The sequence below is a fragment of the Lepus europaeus genome, chromosome 16 (assembly GCF_033115175.1).
Source record: "Lepus europaeus isolate LE1 chromosome 16, mLepTim1.pri, whole genome shotgun sequence".
NCBI classification, from domain to species: Eukaryota; Metazoa; Chordata; class Mammalia; order Lagomorpha; family Leporidae; genus Lepus; species Lepus europaeus.
The window spans coordinates 76,799,060-76,820,125 of NC_084842.1; positions in this window are offsets into that span (position 1 = coordinate 76,799,060).

A 21,066-nucleotide genomic window follows, 5' to 3' on the forward strand; every position below is an offset into this window, starting at 1 on the left:
ATATATTTAGTTTATCAGTTTTTGGTGTACACAATTACACACACAAATGTATACTCTAAGATTTATTTCTCTCAATCAACACCCGCTTTCTATTTTCAAGATGTGTGGTTATTCATTATTTTATCATCCAAATAGTTTTCTTTGCAATCTTGAATCATATCATCAACTCTAATTTCTCTTTTAATAAAATGTGAATGTCACTAAGAGACCAGTCATCTAGTTTCTACACATTCTTTTGTAGTAAGTGGTATTCTCTTGTTATTCGTGACTTAAAAGGAATTTGCAGAGCATAGTCACAAGTTTATTAACTCACTAGTAACATAAGCAACTTTTACTGTAAACTTCAGTCCACTATCAAACACCTGTGGGCAGATAATTCAAGTTATAGTTAGTTATAAGCAGAAATTGTTTTCATGAAGATTGACAAAAAGGGTTGGAAATAGAGGAAGAGGCTGAGGATTGGAGTAACAGTTCAATGCTTGTTGGATGTGGAGCTTGGAGCCTGGAGGCAGAATTACATAGTGGTTAAATGATGGTTTGATGTGAGATTGGCCACAAATCAGCCTTTACTTCTCTGTAGCTGTGGAATTTTGAACAAGTTGGAAAACTAAAATTTTCTGTAAAACAATGACATTAATTTTACCTTTATCAGAGGAATGCTGTTCATAATGGATGAGAAAATTTTATCATTAAACACTCAGTCATTCGGTATTATTGTTTATAGCATGCTGTGAGAAATGAAAGGGGTCAATTTGTTATGTCTTAAACGCTTCCAATGTTGATACTGGACTTGGGAGATCAGGGAAACAAATAAGATTCACTGTTTTTTTTGAAGCTGTTGTTTGTGTGATTAATGCCATTAAGTCATTTTTTTCATTCTTTGATAATTCAATTAGTGTCACCAGGGGGCTGAGCACTATGCAATTAACTGATGTTCCAATGAAGAGCAAGGTAGAGTGACTGTAGGAAACATATCTATGATCTAAGAAAACATCCATAGGCAAGCAAAAATTATGGTAATGTTTCCTGATAGAGGAGTGCAGCTAACTCAATCTTGGGAGTAAAGAGGAGAGGAGATGGGTGTAAAATTGCACCTAGGTTTTTATTTAAAACAAGATAAGTTATTGCTAATGAGGCACTAGGGGTTAACTAGACTTGTGGAATTTATTTTAGATTTGAAGCTGAGAGACATTATGAGACACGGCCACGTAGTTAAGGCAGAAGGCAGCCAGCACTTTTTCTCCTTTTCCAGAGTTCTTGCATGAAGTCATCCTTTCCAAGCCACACACTGTGTGTTTCCATAGGTCTCAGGGTTAGGAGTTGGGCCATGACCTTCAAACTTGCATTCCGGAAAACATGGCCCCTGTCAAGCAGTCGGCCCATCTGGGGAATGTTGAAAACCCTGTAATTTCCACCCATCCCTACAGCAATATTTCCCTTTCATTTGATAGTAAGGTGGCAATTAAAATAAAATGCAATGCAAGGAGAGGGCAAAGAAAAAAACATGAGAGACTCCCAGTGAAAAAGGGAGGAAGCACGTGGTCAAGGTAATTAGCTTCTCTTTGCTACATGTGGGCACATAATTGAAAGTTGCAAATAGCCATCTGTGTATTTCTGCATTTTATAAGAAACTTACCTTGCAGTTAGCACTGACTCTCAATAAAAGTGTTATGAATATTACAGGTTCTTTCCCTATCCTACTTTTTCTTGGACACTTTCTTCTTCCTAGCTTCATATCAAATGCTATACGTTATGCATCTGTCTGAAATGTCATTGCACATCACTATAAGGCAAAATTTAACTTCTCTCATTAATGATAAGTAATTTTTACACTAATTATTGATTTTTAAGTCTATAGTCACTAAAACTGTTTACAGTTCATCAAATGCAGCTTAATCACAGTTATTTTGTCTGTTTTGTTTAATTTTTTTTATTATTAGGATGATAAGCCACAATAAGGCATTCTGCATGAAGAAATCATAACATTACTTTATTCTAAGAAAATTCACCCCTTTGATGAGTTACCTTAATGAAACTTAAGCTCAAAAGAATGGAAGATAGGGAAAATCCAGTTTATTATTCTAGGTTAGTAAAAATTAAGATGCAATCATGCCTGGTCAAGACTAGACTGAATTATGACTTGTCCCAAAGTAATAAAAATTTAGTGATGTTTTGTCTTACTAAATTGTCAATTAAGTAAACTTCTGGCCTACTGACTAAAATTTGATTTATGTTTCCTTCCTTTCACTTTTTACAAAAGTGAGAAATTACAGAGCTATCTTAATGTTTCAAAAGATTAATTGTCCATAAGGCCAATTTGGTTTGCATGAAGTCTGCACAGCTGTAATTATGCTAACCTTCCCTAGTGAATATACCTGTGAAAATATTTCTAGGTTACCAGTTCCATCATGTTACATTTAAGAGGCCAAACTAAATACAACCAAACCTGCTTACTTCATTCTTTTTCTGGATGTTCTCCTACAGTTCATGTTCAAATTTCAAAGTTTGGTAAAGTTTTCAAACTGTTGAGCTGCCAACATTTTGTTTCTGTCTTCTTCTTTCCATCTATTTCCATCTATTCTCTTTGAAAAATGATAAGAATGCTTACTGTGACTGAATAATTATTTTTTCTTTCCACCTACATGAAGACAGTTAATATAAAGACCAGGAAAAGTAAAATAAATTTGAATTTCAAGTGTTTTTTTTTTTTAATCAAAGCCTTTGACCTGAGATCAGTGATGTTATCTAAAGTTGCCTTTTATTTTCATTTAATTAGTAGTAATAACATACACTTACGAGGTATAATGTAGTGTTTCGGTACATATTTACAATGTAGTTCATTAATACCCACCTGGGTATTTTTCTCTATGTGACAAAATTATTTTTAATTAAATCTTTTTAGTTTTAGAAAATGGGATTTAGGATAAACAACATGTTACAAAACTTTAGTTTAACATCTTAAAAATGGGGAGAAAATGGGGCCGGTGCTGTGTCCTAGTGGGTGGTTAGAGCCTCTGCCTGAAGTACCGGCATCCCATATGAGCTCAGGTTCGAGTCCCAGTTACTCCACTTCTGATCCAGCTCCCTGGTATGGCCTAGGAAAGCAGTAGAAGATGGCCCATGTCCTTGGGCCCTTGCACCCACATGGAGACCCAAAGGAGGCTCCTGGCTCCTGGCTTTGGATCAGCGCAGCTCTGTCCATTACTGCCAAACGAGGGAGTGAATCAACAGATGGAAGACCTCTCTCTCTGCCTCTCCTTCTCTCTCTGTGTAACTCTGACTTTCAAATAAATAAATAAACCTTAAAAAAAAAAAAGGAAAGAAAATGCCAAAACACTATGCATTCAGTTCAGAGGCAGTTGTGCTCATAATAGACATCAGAAGTTTGCAAGACTTTTTGCTACCTAATATCCTTACAACTGCTTTCCTCTTGAGGCCTGTATTCTCTGAAGCCGGTTTCTTTTAGCTTTGTAGGTGCAAGAGGTAGAAGAAAAGATTTGAAAAGAACAAGAAAATGGAAATGTAGACTTCAGAATTTTTATAACTTAATAGACACCAGAATTGGGCATCAGCCAGTGTAAGCCAGGAACTTTAAAGACACCTTAGAGATTAACACAGAAGAGTTAAGAGAACAGAGGTCCCAGTGCTACTTAATGGGAGGCACTCTCAGAGAAAAACTGCCCCTGTCACAGAGTCAGAAATATCCCATTGGGGTTCCTGTTTTTCACTTCTGTGTGACTTTGAGTGAGTTACTCAAAGTGTGTAATCTCATTTGTATTATTTTTAAATGAATATTATAATATTGTAGCAAATAGTTATGGGAAAACCTCTAGCCCACAATGCTAACCTGTCTCCTAGAAATACCCATGTCATCACTCACAACATTAAGTTTGGAACTTGATAGAGTAGCTGTGTTTGCACAATCTGACCTTGCCTTCTCTGGGAACATAGCATGAGCCATATTCTCCAAGTGAGAATCGCCTTTGGTTCCTGAATGGTTGGAGTTCAGTCTGAGGCATTAACCTGAGATGTCGTAAGACAACCATCTTTTGCTATCTACAGAATGGCATGAACGCCGTACGCAGAGAAAGATGAATCAGTTAGGTGCTCTGGGAGCCATGACTGTGAGACATTCAGAGACACTGGAATAGAGGCTGCTGGGGCTCTTGCTGATTTTCTCTGTCCCAGTTCTAATCCTTAGTGTGTGATTTCTGTTCTTGGCATATCTTCACATGAAGCATGGCTGTGTTCATTCAATAAGTGTTCCATTTATCCCTAGGTTAGTGCAAATTGATTTTGCATCCCAGAAAACAAGACATTTAACTAACTAAGAAAATTAGCAACCTCATGATGTAACTATGACACTCAAATTAGATAATCTTATAATATCACACAGTCCCATGTCTGGTGCAGTACATATTTTTTTAGTTGTTTACTAGAGCCAAACGCTTTCATAACATACCTTAATCAGTCCAAATAACATGCTGTCAGATTTGGGGTTCATGTTACCATTTTATAGATAGGCAAACTAAAGCTTGGACAGATTAAATGATCATAAATTCTTTTTTTTTTTTTTTTGACAGGCAGAGTTAGACAGTGAGAGAGAGAGAAACAGAGAGAAAAGTCTGCCTTTTTCCATTGGTTCACCCCCCAAGTGGCCACTACAGCCGGTGTGTTGCAGCCAGTGCACTGTGCGGATCCAAAGCCAGGAGCCAGGTACTTCCTCCTGGTCTCCCATGTGGTTGCAGGGCCCAAGGACCTGTGCCATCCTCCACTGCACTCCCAGGCCACAGCAGTGAGCTGGACTGGAAGGGGAGCAACTGAGGAAGACCCCAGCACCCCAACCAGGACTAGAACCCAAGGTGCCGGGGCGCAGGCAGAAGATTAGCCAAGTGAGCCACGGTGCCGGCCAGTCATAAATTCATTTATTGATTCAATACATCTTTATATGCCACTATTGTAATGCAGACACATGGTAAATACTTGAGATACTATAGCAAAATAGACAGAACTCAACTATCTTCTAAGTTTCTATAGGCACAAGAAAAGTAGATTTTGATTTTTATTTCTTTTGAATCAAATTAATTAATTTGAAAACCAGAAAGAGAGAAAATGAGTCACATAGTCTGGTTCATGGTTCCGGTTCACTTTTCATATGCCCCCAACAGCTGGGACTAGGTCATAGCCAGGAGCTAGGACTCAGGAGCCAGGAACTCAATCCAGATCTCCCATGAGGTGACAGGCAAACAACACTTGAGCACCTTCTGCATACTGTAGCGAACATTTATAGGAAGCCGGAATTTTGAGTGGATACAGGACTCAAAGGGAGCACTCAGCTATGGGATGCAGGCATGTCAAGAGTCATCTTAATGCCTAGGCCAAAAGACCCTCTCTGCCAAGAATATATTTTATTTTATTTTATTTTATTTATTTATTTTTTGACAGGCAGAGTGGACAGTGAGAGAGAGAGACAGAGAGAAAGGTCTTCCTTTGCCGTTGGTTCACCCTCCAATGGCCGCCGCGGCTGGCGCGCTGCGGCCAGCACACCGCGCTGATCTGATGGCGGGAGCCAGGTGCTTATCCTGGTCTCCTATGAGGTGCAGGACCCAAGCACTTGGGCCATCCTCCACTGAACTCCCTGGCCACAGCAGAGAGCTGGCCTGGAAGAGGGGCAACCGGGACAGAATCCGGTGCCCCGACCGGGACTAGAACCTGGTGTGCTGGCGCCGCTAGGCGGAGGATTAGCCTGTTGAGCCACGGCGCCGGCCAGAACATATTTTAAATAAGGGTTTTAAAACAGTGCCGAAATCAAGTTCTCGTCACACATTCAAAAACTGATTTTTCCTTCAGCAAGCAGTTTTTGTATAGAACATGGGTCTCTAGAATTCTGTTTTTTTTCTTCATTAATAATAGATCACAAAGAATTTCTACCATGTATTTAATTTTAGAAAATGTTCTTGGTTGGTTGTTTTTGCAACATGAAAGATACACAAATATGACAAAAGTAAAACAGTTGCTTTTTTACTAGCCCAAATAACTTTTTTTTTTTTAAGATTTATTCATTTATTTGAAAGGCAGAGTTAGAGAGAGGCAGAAGTAGAGAAGGGGAAAAGAGAAGTCTTCCATCCTCTGGTTACTCCCCAAACAGCCACCATGGCTGGAGTTGGGCCCATCCAAAGCCAGGAGCCGGAAACTTCCTCCAGGTCTCCCACGCAGGCAGAGGGGCCCAAGGACTTGGGCCATCCTCCACTGCTTTCCCAGGCCATAGCAGAGAGCTGGATTGTAAGAGGAGCAGCTGGGACTTGAACTGGCACTCATTTGGGATGCCAGTACAGCAGGCAGAGGCTTTACACTGTGTCATAGTGTTGGCTCCCCAAATAACTCTTAACAAATTTTTTCATACCCTTTGTGTGAAGAAAAGCTAGCATTTACTGAATTGATTCTATGTTCCAAATTTTATTAGAAGAGTCTCACTAACAGTTTCCATTTAATTATCTTAATACCTGGTGTGATATTTTTAAAATTTTCTAATATTTTATTAAAGGAAATGATACCACTGAGAACTCATGGCTTGGTCAATGTCAGAGTTGGTGTTAAGGTAAAGATTTAAATTCATGGGGTCGGTGCCGTGGCTCAACAGGCTAATCCTCCGCCTTGCGGCGCCGGCACACCGGGTTCTAGTCCCGGTTGGGGTACCGGATTCTGTCCCGGTTGCCCCCCATCCAGGCCAGCTCTCTGCTGTGGCCCAGGAGTGCAGTGGAGGATGGCCCAAGTGCTTGGGCCCTGCACCCCATGGGAGACCAGGATAAGCACCTGGCTCCTGCCTTCGGATCATTGCGGTGCGCCGGCCGCAGCGCGCCTGCCGCGGCGGCCATTGGAGGGTGAACCAATGGCAAAGGAAGACCTTTCTCTCTGTCTCTCTCTCTCACTGTCCACTATGCCTGTCCAAAAAAAAAAAAAAAATCATGTAGTCTGGTAGCATGGCCAACTTGCTCAAGCACTATTTTACACTCCCTTAAAAAAAGAGCATAATAATAGTGTCAAATATAGCAGTCATCAAATAAGGGATCTTTGAAAAGTTATAGAACATGAACTTAATGAAAAGACAATACATGGATTCCTAAATTTTTTTAACCAAAATAAGGTTATCTTTCAATTTCAATTTTTCAATTTTTCAATATATTTTGAAGTACCCTCAAATACAGTATGTTCATGTGCCAAGTTACTGCTCAGCTTGCAGTTATTATTGTATCTAGTTTCCAGTAACGTAAGAGAATTCAAGTTATACAACTACAGACAATTTTCAAAGCAGTCTCATACATTAAAAGCTATCTTAGAAGTTTGTCATCCCTTCACTATTGAAAGTCATATTGCATATGCTTTATTCATATTGACATGTGACCTGAATTTTCGTAAAATATGACATACCACCTGTCTTTCACACAAATAGAAACAAAATTTAAAAAAAAATTAAAGAAAATTCCAAAATGCAAATTGAGTAATGTTATGGTTTGGGCAAAGTTTGTTAGCCATACTTTCACATGCTAGAAATGTGGTTGCAGGTGTGGTAGTGTTGAAGTAGTGCAGCTTTTAAGAGCTAGATCCCAGTAGAAGGCGAATAACTCATTTGTGTTCCACTCTCATGAATGAATTCGTATTTTCAGGATTGCATAAGGTCTTTAAATTAGTTTCTGGGATCACGCGTTGTTACAAAGGAAGCTTCATTCCAGGCTTGAGACTGGCTCCATGCTGGTTAAACATAGTCACCAAAATCATGAACTAAATAAACAGCTGTTCCCTATGAACTACTCAGTCTCAGGTATTTTGTCACAGCAACACCAAAGGCACTAAGTCATAGAAGATTCTAACATATTTGTAACCAAAATGTTGTCCAAAATTATAGACAATAAATTTCATTTACTCCTTTATATGGTATTTTCTAGTGTGCTATGATTAAACAACTTTAATATGTATGGACAGGTGAATTAGGTCATATTTTATAAGCTCTCCACATCTTCAATCCATTATCTATAAATTAGAGGAAGGTGAGTAACACAGGTTTCACTTTACATAGATGATTTTACTCAGTTGCCACTGGCTCTGCAGTACTTGAGTCTGAAGGATTTTTTTTTTTACTATATTCATGGGAGGATTAAGATGGCGGAGTAGAGAGGTAGTTTACCACTCTAGTCTAGAAGAAGATAGTTTTAAAAAAAAGTGGGGAGCGTGCAGTCTCAGGTAGGAGTTAGGGAGAAAATGGCAGACAAAACTCCATGCAAATTAGAGGGACACAGCAGACGTACGTGAGGGGTGTGAGCACACACAAATCATGACCCAGCAGCTGAGAGCCTCTGCACCAGTTTTGTGAGAGGTGAGACCAGACTGCAGCAGCCCAAGCCACTGGCAGTAAAGTTACCAGAAAAGCTGGGAGGGAACCTGGCTTGGAGTCCTGTTGAGGAGAGTGCACCTGCCAAACTAGAGGAGGAAAAAAAGGTGGGGCATGTTTCTCTCCCCCTCTCCTTGATCACCCTGCAACAGTGTCTTGTAACAAGCTAATACAGAGTGGGCACATTTGGGACATGTGCAACAGCTGTGCCAGCTCATATCCATGCCCAGCAAGCAGTCTGGTGGGAAGAATTGACTGGGAGCTGAGTGCTCGAGACTGTGGAAGGCTTGTGTGCCAGCACTGTGAAAACACTGAGACTGTGAGACTTTGAAAACACTGAGGCTGCATGGGAAGGCTCAGGGTGTGGCTGGGACTTTGAGAAGTCACTTTGGTAAGTCAATGTGTGGCTGGCAGACTTTGGGTGAGAGGTTACACACATTCAGGGCTCCCTGGTTCCCTGGTGAGGGACATTGCTGTGGAATCTGTTTACATCGAGGACTGGACAGATCCTGTGTGTGGTCTTTGTGGAAGTGCAGATGGATATTATACCCACTGTGGCTATTGCCCAGGCTCTGGTCTTCTTTGAGGATAGGAAATGAGCTGAGTCTATGCCAACAGAATAAAACCTCCCCTCTGATTAAAAAAAGAGGAAATTTACCAACCTGGTTGTCACTTTAACTCTCCCTTCACCCTGGAGCACTGAACAGACCCCTGCCACTCTCATCACACACTTCTAGGTATTCCCTGAAAGCAGACACTCCACTAATTCACAGAGAGTCCAAAGATAAAAGCCACCACAGCAAAAAGACAAAGAATAAACCAGTGACTATCTCCACAAATGCTGAATAATAAACACACCAATTCAAAAAACAAGAATAAGGAACACACCATGATAACCCCAAAAGAATACAACACTTTAATTCTAGAGTGTGATGATGAAGAATTTGAAGAAATGCAATAAATGGAATTTAAAAAATCTGTCATAAGATTACATAGAAGTAATAAGAAGTAAATGCATGAACTAATGAAATCCATACATGACATGAAAGAAAATTTCTTCCACGAAATTGAGATATTAAAGAGAAAGCAAAATTAAATTTTGGAAATGAAGAATTTAATAGAACAAATAAAAATGCAGTGGAAATCTTAACAACAGACTTGTTGAAGCAGAAGAAAGAATATCCAACTTAGAAGACACATTGCAAGAAATTATACAGACAAAAAACAAGAAGAAGTAAGAAACCTAAAAAACACCTGAGAATCTACAGCATACTATCAAATGACCCAAAATATGGGTTCTAGGAGTTCCTGAACTACTAGAAAGAGAGACTAGAAAGAAAGGATTAGAAGGACTTTTTAGTGAAATAAAAAGATAAAAATTCCATAATTTCAAAAGTGAAAAGGACATTCAATACCATAAGCAGTTAGAACTGCTAATAGACATGACCAGAAAAGCTCTTCACTACACCACATTGTGATCAAACCCTCCACAGTAAAATAAAGAAAAGATTCTAAAATGTTCATGAGAGAAATGCCAGATTGCTTTCAGGGGATCTCCAATTAGACTCACAGCAGACTTCTTTTTTTTTTTTTTTTTGGTCTTTTTTTAAAAAAAAAATTATTTTTTTTATTTTTTAACTTTTATTTAATGCATATAAATTTCCAATGTACAGCTCATGGATTACAATGGCTTCCCCCCCATAACTTCACTCCCATCTGCAACCCTCCCAACTCCTGCTCCCTCTCCCATTCCATTCACATCAAGATTCGTTTTCAATTCTCTTTATATACAGAAGATCAGTTTAGTATATATTAAGTAAAGATTTCAACAGTTTGCACCCACACAGAAATGCAAAGTGAAAAATACTGTTTGAGTACTAGTTATAGCGTTAAATCACAATGTACAGCACATTAAGGACAGAGATCCTACATGAGGAGTAAGTGCACAGTGACTCCTATTGTTGACTAAACAAATTGACACTCTTGTTTATGGCATCAGTAATCACCCTAGGCTCTTGTCATGAGTTGCCAAAGCTATGGAAGCCTTTTGAGTTCACCTACTCTTATCATATTTAGGCAAGGTCATAGTAAAAGTGGAAGTTCTCTCCTCCCTTCTTTGATGACCTGTTCTTTCCACTGGGATCTCACTCGCAGAGATCTTGCATTTAGGTTTTTTTTTTTTTTTTTTTGCCAGAGTGTCTTGGCTTTCCATGCCTAAAATACTCTCATGGGCTTTTCAGCCAGATCTGAATGCCTTAAGGGCTGGTTCTGAGGCCAGAGTGCTGTTTAGGGCATCCGCCATTCTATGAGTCTGCTGTGTATCTCGCTTCCCATGTTGGATCATTCTCTCCCTTTTTTGTTCTATCGGTTAGTATTTTCAGACACTAGTCTTGTTTATGTGATCCCTTTGATTCTTAGTCCTATCATTATGATCAATTGTGAACAGAAATTGATCACTTGGACTAGTGAGATGGCATTGGTACATGCCACCTTGATGGGATTGAATTGGAATCCCCTGGTATGTTTCTAACGCTACCGTTTAGGGCAAGTCAGCTTAAGCATGTCCCAAATTGTACATCTCCTCCCTCTCTTTTTCCCACTCTTATATTTAACAGGGATCACTTTTCAGTTAAGTTTCAACACTTAAGAACTAACTGTGTATTAATTACAGAATTTAACCAATGGTATTAAGTAGAACAGACAAAAAAAATATTAGGAGGGATAACATATTAAGTTGTTCATCAACAGTCAGGGCAAGGGCTGATCAAGTCACCATTTCTCATAGTGTCTGTTTCACTTCAACAGGTTTCCTTTTTGGTGCTCAGTTAGTTGTCATAGATCAGTGAAAACATGTGATATTTGTCCCTTTGGGACTGGCTTATTTCACTCGACATGATGTTTTCCAGATTCCTCCATCTGGTTGCAAATGACAGGATTTCATTGTTTTTGACTGCTGTATAATATTCTTTAGAGTACATATCCCATAATTTCTTCATCCAGTCTACTGTTGATGGGCATTTGGGTTGGTTCCAGGTCTTAGCTATTGTGAATTGAGTTGCAATAAACATTAAGGTGCAGACGGCTTTTTTGTTTGCCAATTTAATTTCCTTTGGGTAAATTCCAAGGAGTGGGATGGCTGGGTTGAATGCCGGGTTATATTCAGGTTTCTGAGGAATCTCCAGACTGACTTCCATAGTGGCTTAACCAGTTTGCATTCCCACCAATAGTGGGTTAGTGTCCCTTTTTCCCCACATCCTCGCCAGCATCTGTTGTTGGTGGATTTCTGAATGTGAGCCATTCTCACCGGGGTGAGGTGAAACCTCACTGTGGTTTTGATTTGCATTTCCCTGATGGCTAGTGATCTTGAACATTTTTTCATGTGTCTGTTGGCCATTTGGATTTCCTCTTTCGAAAAATGTCTATTGAGGTCCTTGGCCCATCTCTTCAGTGGGTTGTTTGTTCTGTTGTTGTGGAGTTTCTTGATCTCTTTGTAGATTCTGGTTATTAATCCTTTATCTGTTGCATAGTTTGCAAATGTTTTTTTCCCATTCTGTTGGTTGCCTTTTCACTCTCCTGACTGTTTCTTTTGTAGTACAGAAACTTCTCAATTTGCTGCAATCCCAATAGTTAATTTTGGCTTTGACTGCCTGCGCCTCCAGGGTCTTTTCCAGGAAGTCTTTGCCTGTGCCAATATCTTGCAGGGTTTCTCCAATGTTCTCTAATAATTTGATGGTGTCAGGTCGTAGATTTAGATCTTTCATCCATGTTGAGTCGATTTTTGTTTCAGGTCTAAAAGAATCAGAATCATACCATGCAGCTTCTCAGACCACACTGGAATGAAGGTGGAAATTAGCAACTCAGGAATCCCTAGAGAGTATGCAAACACATGGAGACTGAACAACATGCTCCTGAATGAACACTGGGTTATAGAAGAAATCAAAAGAGAAATCAAAAACTTTCTGGAAGTAAATGAGGATAACAACACAACATATCAAAACTTATGGGATACGGCAAAAGCAGTGTTCAGAGGAAAGTTTATAGCAATAGGTGCCTACATCAATAAATTGGAAAGGCACCAAATAAATGAGCTTTCAATGCATCTCAAGGATCTAGAAAAACTGCAGCAAACCAGACCCAAATCTAGTAGGAGAAGAGAAATAATTAAAATCAGAGAAGAAATCAACCGGATTGAATCCAAAAAAACATTACAAAAAATCTTGAATCTTGATGCAAATGGAAGGGGAGAGGGAGCGGGAGAGGGGAGGGTTGCGGGTGGGAGGGAAGTTATGGGAGGGGGAAGCCATTGTAATCCATAAGCTGTACACTGGAAATTTATATTCATTAAATAAAAGTTAAAAAAAAAGCCAGAGGCATCTCAATACCAGATTTCAAGACATACTACAGGGCACTTACAACCAAAACAACCTGGCACGGGCACTACATATATATATATATATATATATGTGTGTGTGTGTGTGTGTGTGTATACATGTCAACCAATGAAACTGAATAGAAGCTCCAGAAACCAATCCATACATCTAAAATCAACTTACCTTGGACAAAGGAGCTAAAATCAATCCCTGGCAAAAGGACAGTCTCTTCAGTAAGTGGTTCTGAGAAAATTGGATCTATACATGCAGAAACGTGAAACAAGATCCCTACCTTACACCTTAAATGAAAATGAACTCAAAATGTATCAAGGATCTAAATCTATGTCCTAATAGCATCACATTGCTGGAGGAAAACACATCAGGGAAACTCTGCAGGATATTGGGATAGGCAAAGATTCCTGAAAAAGACAGTAGAAGCACAGGCAATAAGGACAAAAATAGACAAATGGGATTACGTCAAGCTAAGAAGCTTCTGACTGCAAAGGAAGCACTCAACAAAATGAAGAAGCAACTGACAGAATGGGAGAAAATATTTGCAAACCATGCAACTGTTAAAGAATTAATATCCAGGAACTACAAAGAGCTCAAGAGAACAACAACAAACAAATCAGTTAATAAATGCATAAATGACATGAGCAGGTATTGTTTTTAAGATCTATTTTATTTATGTAAAAGAGTTACAGAGAGAGGTAGAGCAAGAGCGAGAGCGAGAGAGTGAGAGAGAGAGAGAGAGAGGGAGGTCTTCTATTGCTGGTTCGCTCCCCAAATGATCCCAATGGTCAGGGATGAGCTGATACAAAGCCAGGAGCCAGGAGCTTCTTCTGGGTACCACATGAAGGTACAGGGGCCCAGGGACTTGGACCATCTTCTACTGCTTTCCGAGGCCACAGCGGAGAGCTGGATGGGAAGTGGAGCAGCCTAGACTCAAACCGGTGCCCATGTGGGATGCCAGGTGCTGCAGGCCAGGGCTTTGACCTGCTGCACCACAGCACCAGCCCCCACAGGTAATTTTCAAAGGATGAAATACAAATGGCCAACAGACACATGAAAAGATGCTCAGGATCACTATCCATGAAGGAAATGCAAATAAAAATCACAATGAGGTTTATTCTCACCCCAGTTAGAATTGCTAGCAACTAAAAATCAAAAAATAAATGCGGACAAGGATGTGGGGAAAATGACTAATAGTCTCTTCATGGGAATGTAAACTAATACAACTATTATGGAAAACAGTATGGAGATTCCTCTGAAATCTGAAAATACAGCTACTATGTGACTCAATCATCCATTCTTTGGAATTTATCCAATAAATAAATAAGTAAAATCAGCATATGAAAGAGTTATTTGTATCCTCATGTTTATTGCAGCTTAAATCACAGTAGCTAAGATATGGAATCAACCCAGATGTCTATCAACTGATGACTGGATAAAGAAAATGTGGTATATATACACTATGGAATATTACTCAGCCATAGCATTTGGATTTTTATTTTTCTGGGAGGTTAAAGAACAATAAAATCTCCTTGTTAGGATAGAGTTTTGAGAAAGCCAACACTTTAGCAGGAAAACACCCAGGAATAGTTTCACCAGAAAGTGCTCCTCCATTAAAACAATGTTCCTGTACACTCCTGTCATCAAACAAAGGAAATTTTGCCAAGATTTTCCATGTGAAATCATTGGGCAACCACCTTGTTATATTCCTCATTAAGAGGTGGCCATTAGGCTGGTGCTGTGGCTCAATAGGCTAATCCTCTGCCTTGCAGCGCCGGCACACCGGGTTCTAGTCCCGGTTGGGGCGCCGGATTCTGTCCCAGTTGCCCCTCTTCCAGGCCAGCTCTCTGCTGTGGCCAGGGAGTGCAGTGGAGACCAGGAGAAGCACCCGGCTCCTGCCATTGGATCAGCGCGGTGTGCCGGCCGCAGTGCACTGGCCGCAGCGGCCATTGGAGGGTGAACCAATGGCAAAGGAAGACCTTTCTCTCTGTCTCTCTCTCTCTCACTGTCCACTCTGCCTGTCAAAAAAAAAAAAAAAAAAAAAAGAGGTGTCCATTTAAAACAGCAGAAGATGACCCAAGTCCTTGGATCCTGCACTCACATGGGAGGTCCTGATGAAGCTCCTGGATCCTGGCTCCTGGCTTTAGTCTGGCCCAGCCCTGGCCATTATGGCCATTTGGAGAGTGAACCAGCAGATGGAAGATCCCTCTGTCTGTCTCTCCTTCTTTCTCTGTAACTCTGCCTTTCAAATAAAATAAACCTTTTAAAAAGGGGGATGATGTCAATTTTTCTTCATTTAATAATGTACAAAGACCACACTAATATCTTTGGGAATGGACTAGCTGATGTCATTACTTAGAAAAATATCTTGAACATTACTGAATTTATGTTGGGGATATAATTTATTTTTATCTCTATCTTTTAATTTCATTTTTCCACATTTTGCACCCTCCCTCATATATTATTTCTAATCCTTTGAGCCACTTTGCATTGTCTTCCTTTTACAGATTAGATAGCTGAGTTTCAGAGGGACATGAAGACATACAAAACATAATTTCACTATTGAATGTGTATTGGCCACATATTTCATTGCTACAATTGACTATATTGTGTGCCCTCTCCCTCACAATCCTTAACACAAAACTCAACTTTATGGTTTTCATAATAATTCTAATCAGACTGTATATACTGTTGCAGTTTTCTTTGTTTTTATGTTTTTCTGAGTATATATGGAAATATGGAAAGTATCACATTGTGCATTGCATAGCATTTGATGAAAAAAACAATCCCAATGCATACATGTCTTCTTTCAAGTTTCCCTGGTTTCACCATCAATCTATGTGCTTGTTGGGTGAGAGGGAACTTGGCTCCCATTTCTCCCTTCCTTCTCACTTTCATTCTTCCTTCTTAGTGTCCAGTCTTGCTGACTTGGATATTCGTCAACCCAAGATCTTTCTCCCTAGACCTTAAAATCTCATTCCTTTCAAAAGCAACACTGTTGAAGTCTGCCTCAGCTGTGCCAAACACAGTAGATGTAAATTGCATTGTACTAAAAGACATGAAGCTTCAAAGCTTTTATTTCATAGTTACTAAAATTAGCTCATGAATCCTATTTTTCCACAAGGCAGAAAATTTAAACCTGCTAATTCAATGTCGCCCCAGTCATATTTTGTTTTTAATATGATCAATGCAGAATTTTAATTTATCCCTTACTCTTTTCCATTTTGTTTTCAAAACTGGTGCCATTAGCATTGTCTCAACCCCTTTTTTGGAAGCTCTTTGGTACTTATCTCTTTTTTATACACTGTACTGGGCACGTATGAGGTGTGCAGGCTGCCTAGTGGTCTATCTTCCTGTACACCTTACACCACCATTGCTAATCTACTACCAAGTATGTTCCCATGAGATTTACTTTTCAAGACAGTACTTCTTGGAAGCTAGATAATCATCTCCTGTGCTTTGGGTCCCATCCTCCTAAATAAATAAATAAAACTCATTTACCAGCTGTTGATATAAATTTTGTGCTCCCACCTTTGCCTCCATATGTAAACTTTGGGATTCCAAGGAAACTTTTCTTTTTCAACTATATTTGACTTTTATAAATCAGAATACTTTGGATTTTAGATTATTATGTCTATGTTTCAAAGTCCATTCAACAACTCAATTGACTTTTTTGTCCAAAAACAGGGCCATCCTGGAAGTAAGGACAGATTGTACAGAAAACTTCCTCTACTGCTAAATTATTGGGAAAGGGTAACAGATACAAGGTGGAGGGGCAGTAGAGATCAAACATTTCAAAATATAGCTTATACTATTTCGCATGTACATATTCATGAGCTCAACATATAAAGGTATCTAAATTCAGTATCCAACTTCCCTAGAAAGCAGAAGAAAATTAGAAAAAAATCCCTTCTGTTACACAGTAATAAAATAATAATATCGATACATAACTTTAATTAATAGCTCTTTAGTGGTGAGAAGGAAGAAAAATAAATGTGTGGAAACATGTACATTTCCATATGTGTTCTTTTGAAATTCTCTGTATTTGTCAATTTTTCTGAGCAAAGATGTGAGAAGTATTACTATAGATGATACTGCCTATTCATGCACCTAATATGCAAACTCTAAAATGTCTGGAATATAGTAGAAATTAAAAAATGTTTGCTGAATGTAAAAAAAAAAAATCAGCCAAGCGAAGAGCTGTTTTTTTTTTTTTAAAATGAATCAAATTGACACCCCATTGGCTCAACTAACTAAAAAAAGAATAGAAAAGACCCAAATCAATAAAATCAGAGATGAAAAAGGAAATGTAACAACAGTTATCATAGAAATAAAAAGAATCATCAGAAATTACTACAAAGAGTTGGATGCCAGCAAACAGGGAAATCTATCAGAAATGGATAGATTCCTGGACACATGCAACCTACCTAAATTGAACCATGAAGACATAGAAAACCTAAACAGACCCATAACTGAGTCAGAAATTGAAACAGTAATAAAGGCCCTCCCAACAAAGAAAAGCCCAGGACCAGATGGATTCACTGCTGAATTCTACCACAGCAGACTTCTCATCAGAAACCCTACAGGCTAGGAGAGAATGGCAAGATATAGTCCTAGTCTTAAGAGAAAAAACTATCAATCAGAACACTGTACCCCACAAAGCTCTCATTTATGAATGAAGTTGAAAGACCTTCCATAACAAACAGAAATTTAAAGAATTTGTCACCACCCATCAGCCCTACAAAAGCTGCTCAAGGATGTGCTACACACAGAAACACAGAAACATGGTCATCACTACGAAAGAAGGTAAAGGAAGAAAATCGCCCAGTAAAAGTACAAAGGAAATCCAAAGTAAAAAATATGAATATTTATGGAAAAATGGCAGGGCAAAGTCATTACTTATCAGTAGTCATTTTGAATGTAAGTTTCCTGAACTCTCCAGTTAAAACAGACTGGCTGAATGGATTAAAAAACAAAACCCATCTATTTGCTGCCTACAAGAAACACATCTCACCAACAAAGATGCACACAGACTGAAAGTGAAAGGATGGAAAAAGACATTCCATGATAACAGAAACCAAAATGAGCTGGTGTTGCTATCCCAATATCAGACAAAATAGACTTTAACACAAAAACTATTAAAAGAGACAAAGAAGGGCACTGTGCAATGATTAAGATATTAATTCAACAGGAAGATGTAACTATTATATATGTATATGCATCTAATTACAGGGCATCTGGCTATTTAAAATAACTGTATTCAGATCAGAAGAAAAAGGCATCATGATTAATAGTAAGACAGAGCAGAGTCAATGCAAAATTGCACTATATTTGCAGAAAATTTCTGATTTGCTCAAGGTAGGCAAACTGCCATAAAAAAATAGATCCCTGGCCGGCGCTGTGGCTCACTCAGCTAATCCTCTGCCTTGCGGCGCCGGCACACCGGGTTCTAGTCCCGGTCGGGGCACTGATCCTGTCCCGGTTGCCCCTCTTCCAGGCCAGCTCTCTGCTGTGGCCAGGGAGTGCAGTGGAGGATGGCCCAAGTACTTGGGCCCTGCACCCCATGGGAGACCAGGAGAAGCACCTGGCTCCTGCCATCGGATCAGTGTGGTGCGCCAGCCCCAGCGCACCTACCGCGGCGGCCATTGGAGGGTGAACCAACGGCAAAAAGGAAGACCTTTCTCTCTGTCTCTCTCTCACTGTCCACTCTGCCTGTCAAAAAAAAAAAAAAAAATAGATCCCCAAAGTTAAACTGATGTAAACACAATAAGAGATTGTTTCTCAGTCTCATTAGTGTGTGGGGCAAGTGAACAGGATGATGTTATCGACATTCAGTGATTCTGCCTGACAGACATTATTTTAATTCTAGCTGGAATGGAAATGTTTTATGGACCAGGTCTGAAAATGGCATCTATCTCTTCTATTCATGTTCCGTTATCTAGGCTTCATTCATACACAGTCCTAACGGAACATAATTTCTCAGCACACCTTTCGATTTTAATATTCAACTTGGTTCCTATTTATGACAGGCTCACTTATCTAATAACTTATGATTCAAGTCATAACACTGGTCAGTTTAAAGATTTGTCTCTTTATTTCCTTTTTTAAAGATTTATTTTATTTATTTAAAAAAAAAAAGTTACAGAGAGAGCTAGAGCGAGAAAGGGCTTCCATTCCATTGGTTCACTCCCCAAATGACCACAATGGCCAGAGCTGAGCTAATCCGAAGCCAGGAGCCAGGAGCTTCTTCTGTGTCTCCCCTGCAGGTGAAGTGGCCCAAGAACTTGGGCCATGTTCTATTGCTTTCCCAGGCCATAGCAGAGAGCTGGGTTGGAAGAGGAACAGCTGGGACTCGAACTGGAACACATATGGGATGCTGGTGCTGCAGACTGGGGCTTTAACCCACTGCACCACAGCGCAGGCCTCTCTTTCTTTCCTGAATGACAATAATAACAACAAAGTCGCAAGTTGTTTAGCTCAGTTGGTTTGCATAAGGCATTAATAAATATTCGATAAATGTTTCTAAATTGCTCTTAATTTGTTAGCTTTGTCATAGTGAAATTATTTCTCGATTTTTTTATTTTCATTGGAATACAACCTTTAGAGAACATTTACCTTGTGTTCAGTACCTACCCAGTAATGACAACAGTGCCTGACACATAGGAGGCTCTCAATGAATATATATTTGGTTGACAGAAATAATATCTTTATGTAGTCAATTCATGGGGAATTTCTTTGAAAACCTAGCAAGCATGCCATAGTGTTACAATTAAAAGCAAAAAGTTAGAAAATCCTCAACTCTCTCATTTCCATTATTCTATTTCAGAGTTATCACTAATATGTATCAATTTAATACTGACAACATCAGTAAAAGTTACTGAAGCCCACAATGGGACTGATAATGATAAAACCACTAACTACTTGGCCCTGTGCTTGTGACAGACATGAATTCCCTCAGTTTGCTCAGGATTGCACCTGGAAGTTGCCTTATTCTCTCTGGAGTGACACAGTTTGAATGATAAATGGCAGGATTACTCTAGTAAAGGTTTTTGCTTTGTTTTACATTTGTATTATAATATGTGCAAATATTCCCTGATATTTCTTTGATGGCTCTAATTTCATTTAAGCTTGGGGGGGTCTATAATTATTCAAATCACTATTTCAGTTAGCCAATTCCTTGCTATAATCTAGTTGTCATTTATAAAGTATTGTATTAGTTTTAAGCACAGTTAATAGATTAATTATTCAGGTTAAAAATCAAAGTGAAAATTATTATAATATATCACTAAACAGTAGGTTCATATTTACTAGGCAACCAATTTCCCAGGCATGGTTGTATCTGGTAGTGGCTATAACTGCTGAAGTTTCACTTGTGAATTTAAAAAAATAAATAAATCATCATAACAACCAATGAATGACTAATAGATTTCTCAAGCATAATTAGAAATAACCAGTAATAACTAACAAATTGACAATCCATTTTGCAAGCATAATCAGGAATAGCTATTAATAACTAATGAATTGGCAATAGATTTTCTAAGCACAAATGTGCCTGGTGGTAGCTACAGCTGAATGTCACAGCTGGAATTTAAATTCCTAACCACAATGTTTCAGGTTAGAAGATGGACATAATTGTCAGTGGAATATTTTCTAGTTTGTTTGAATGGTTTTCAGAAAACTTTAAGTGCTACTCAATTCTGTGATTTGCAATGACTCAAGTAGGCTCTTTAATTAGTAGATTATTTCTGGCTTAGGATATAGTCCCTCAGCCAATGAAAACTCAATTACCTATCCATTCTCCTCCAACACATAAAACCTACTGGAGCAGCCAGTTAGCCCAGCTGTTAAGATGCCATATCAGAGTGTGTGGGTTTCATTCCTGACTGGCTCCTCACTCCAGCTTCCTGCTAAATGAACAGGCTGGGAGGCAGCTCAAGTCATTAAATTCTTGCCTGCCAACAAGAAACCTGGTTTGCATTCTGAGCTCCCAGCTCTGACCTAGGCCTAGCCCTGTTTAGGAGTGAGCCACCAAATCGAAACTCTGTCTCTTTGCCTTGGAAATTAAATAGCATTTTAAAAATTAACTACTATGTTTACTGCCACTGTTAGTCTCCCCTCTTCTTCTACTCAAATGCAGGTTTTCCATCACTCTGGATGCACAAGTTTGCTATTTCTGTCTCAATACCCTTTTGTTTTTTCCAGGCAATATCCATGCAGGCCTCACTCATTCTATGAGAACTTGTATTTTCACATCCATCAGCAATCTCCCATCTCTTAACTTTTTGCTTAAAGAACAAG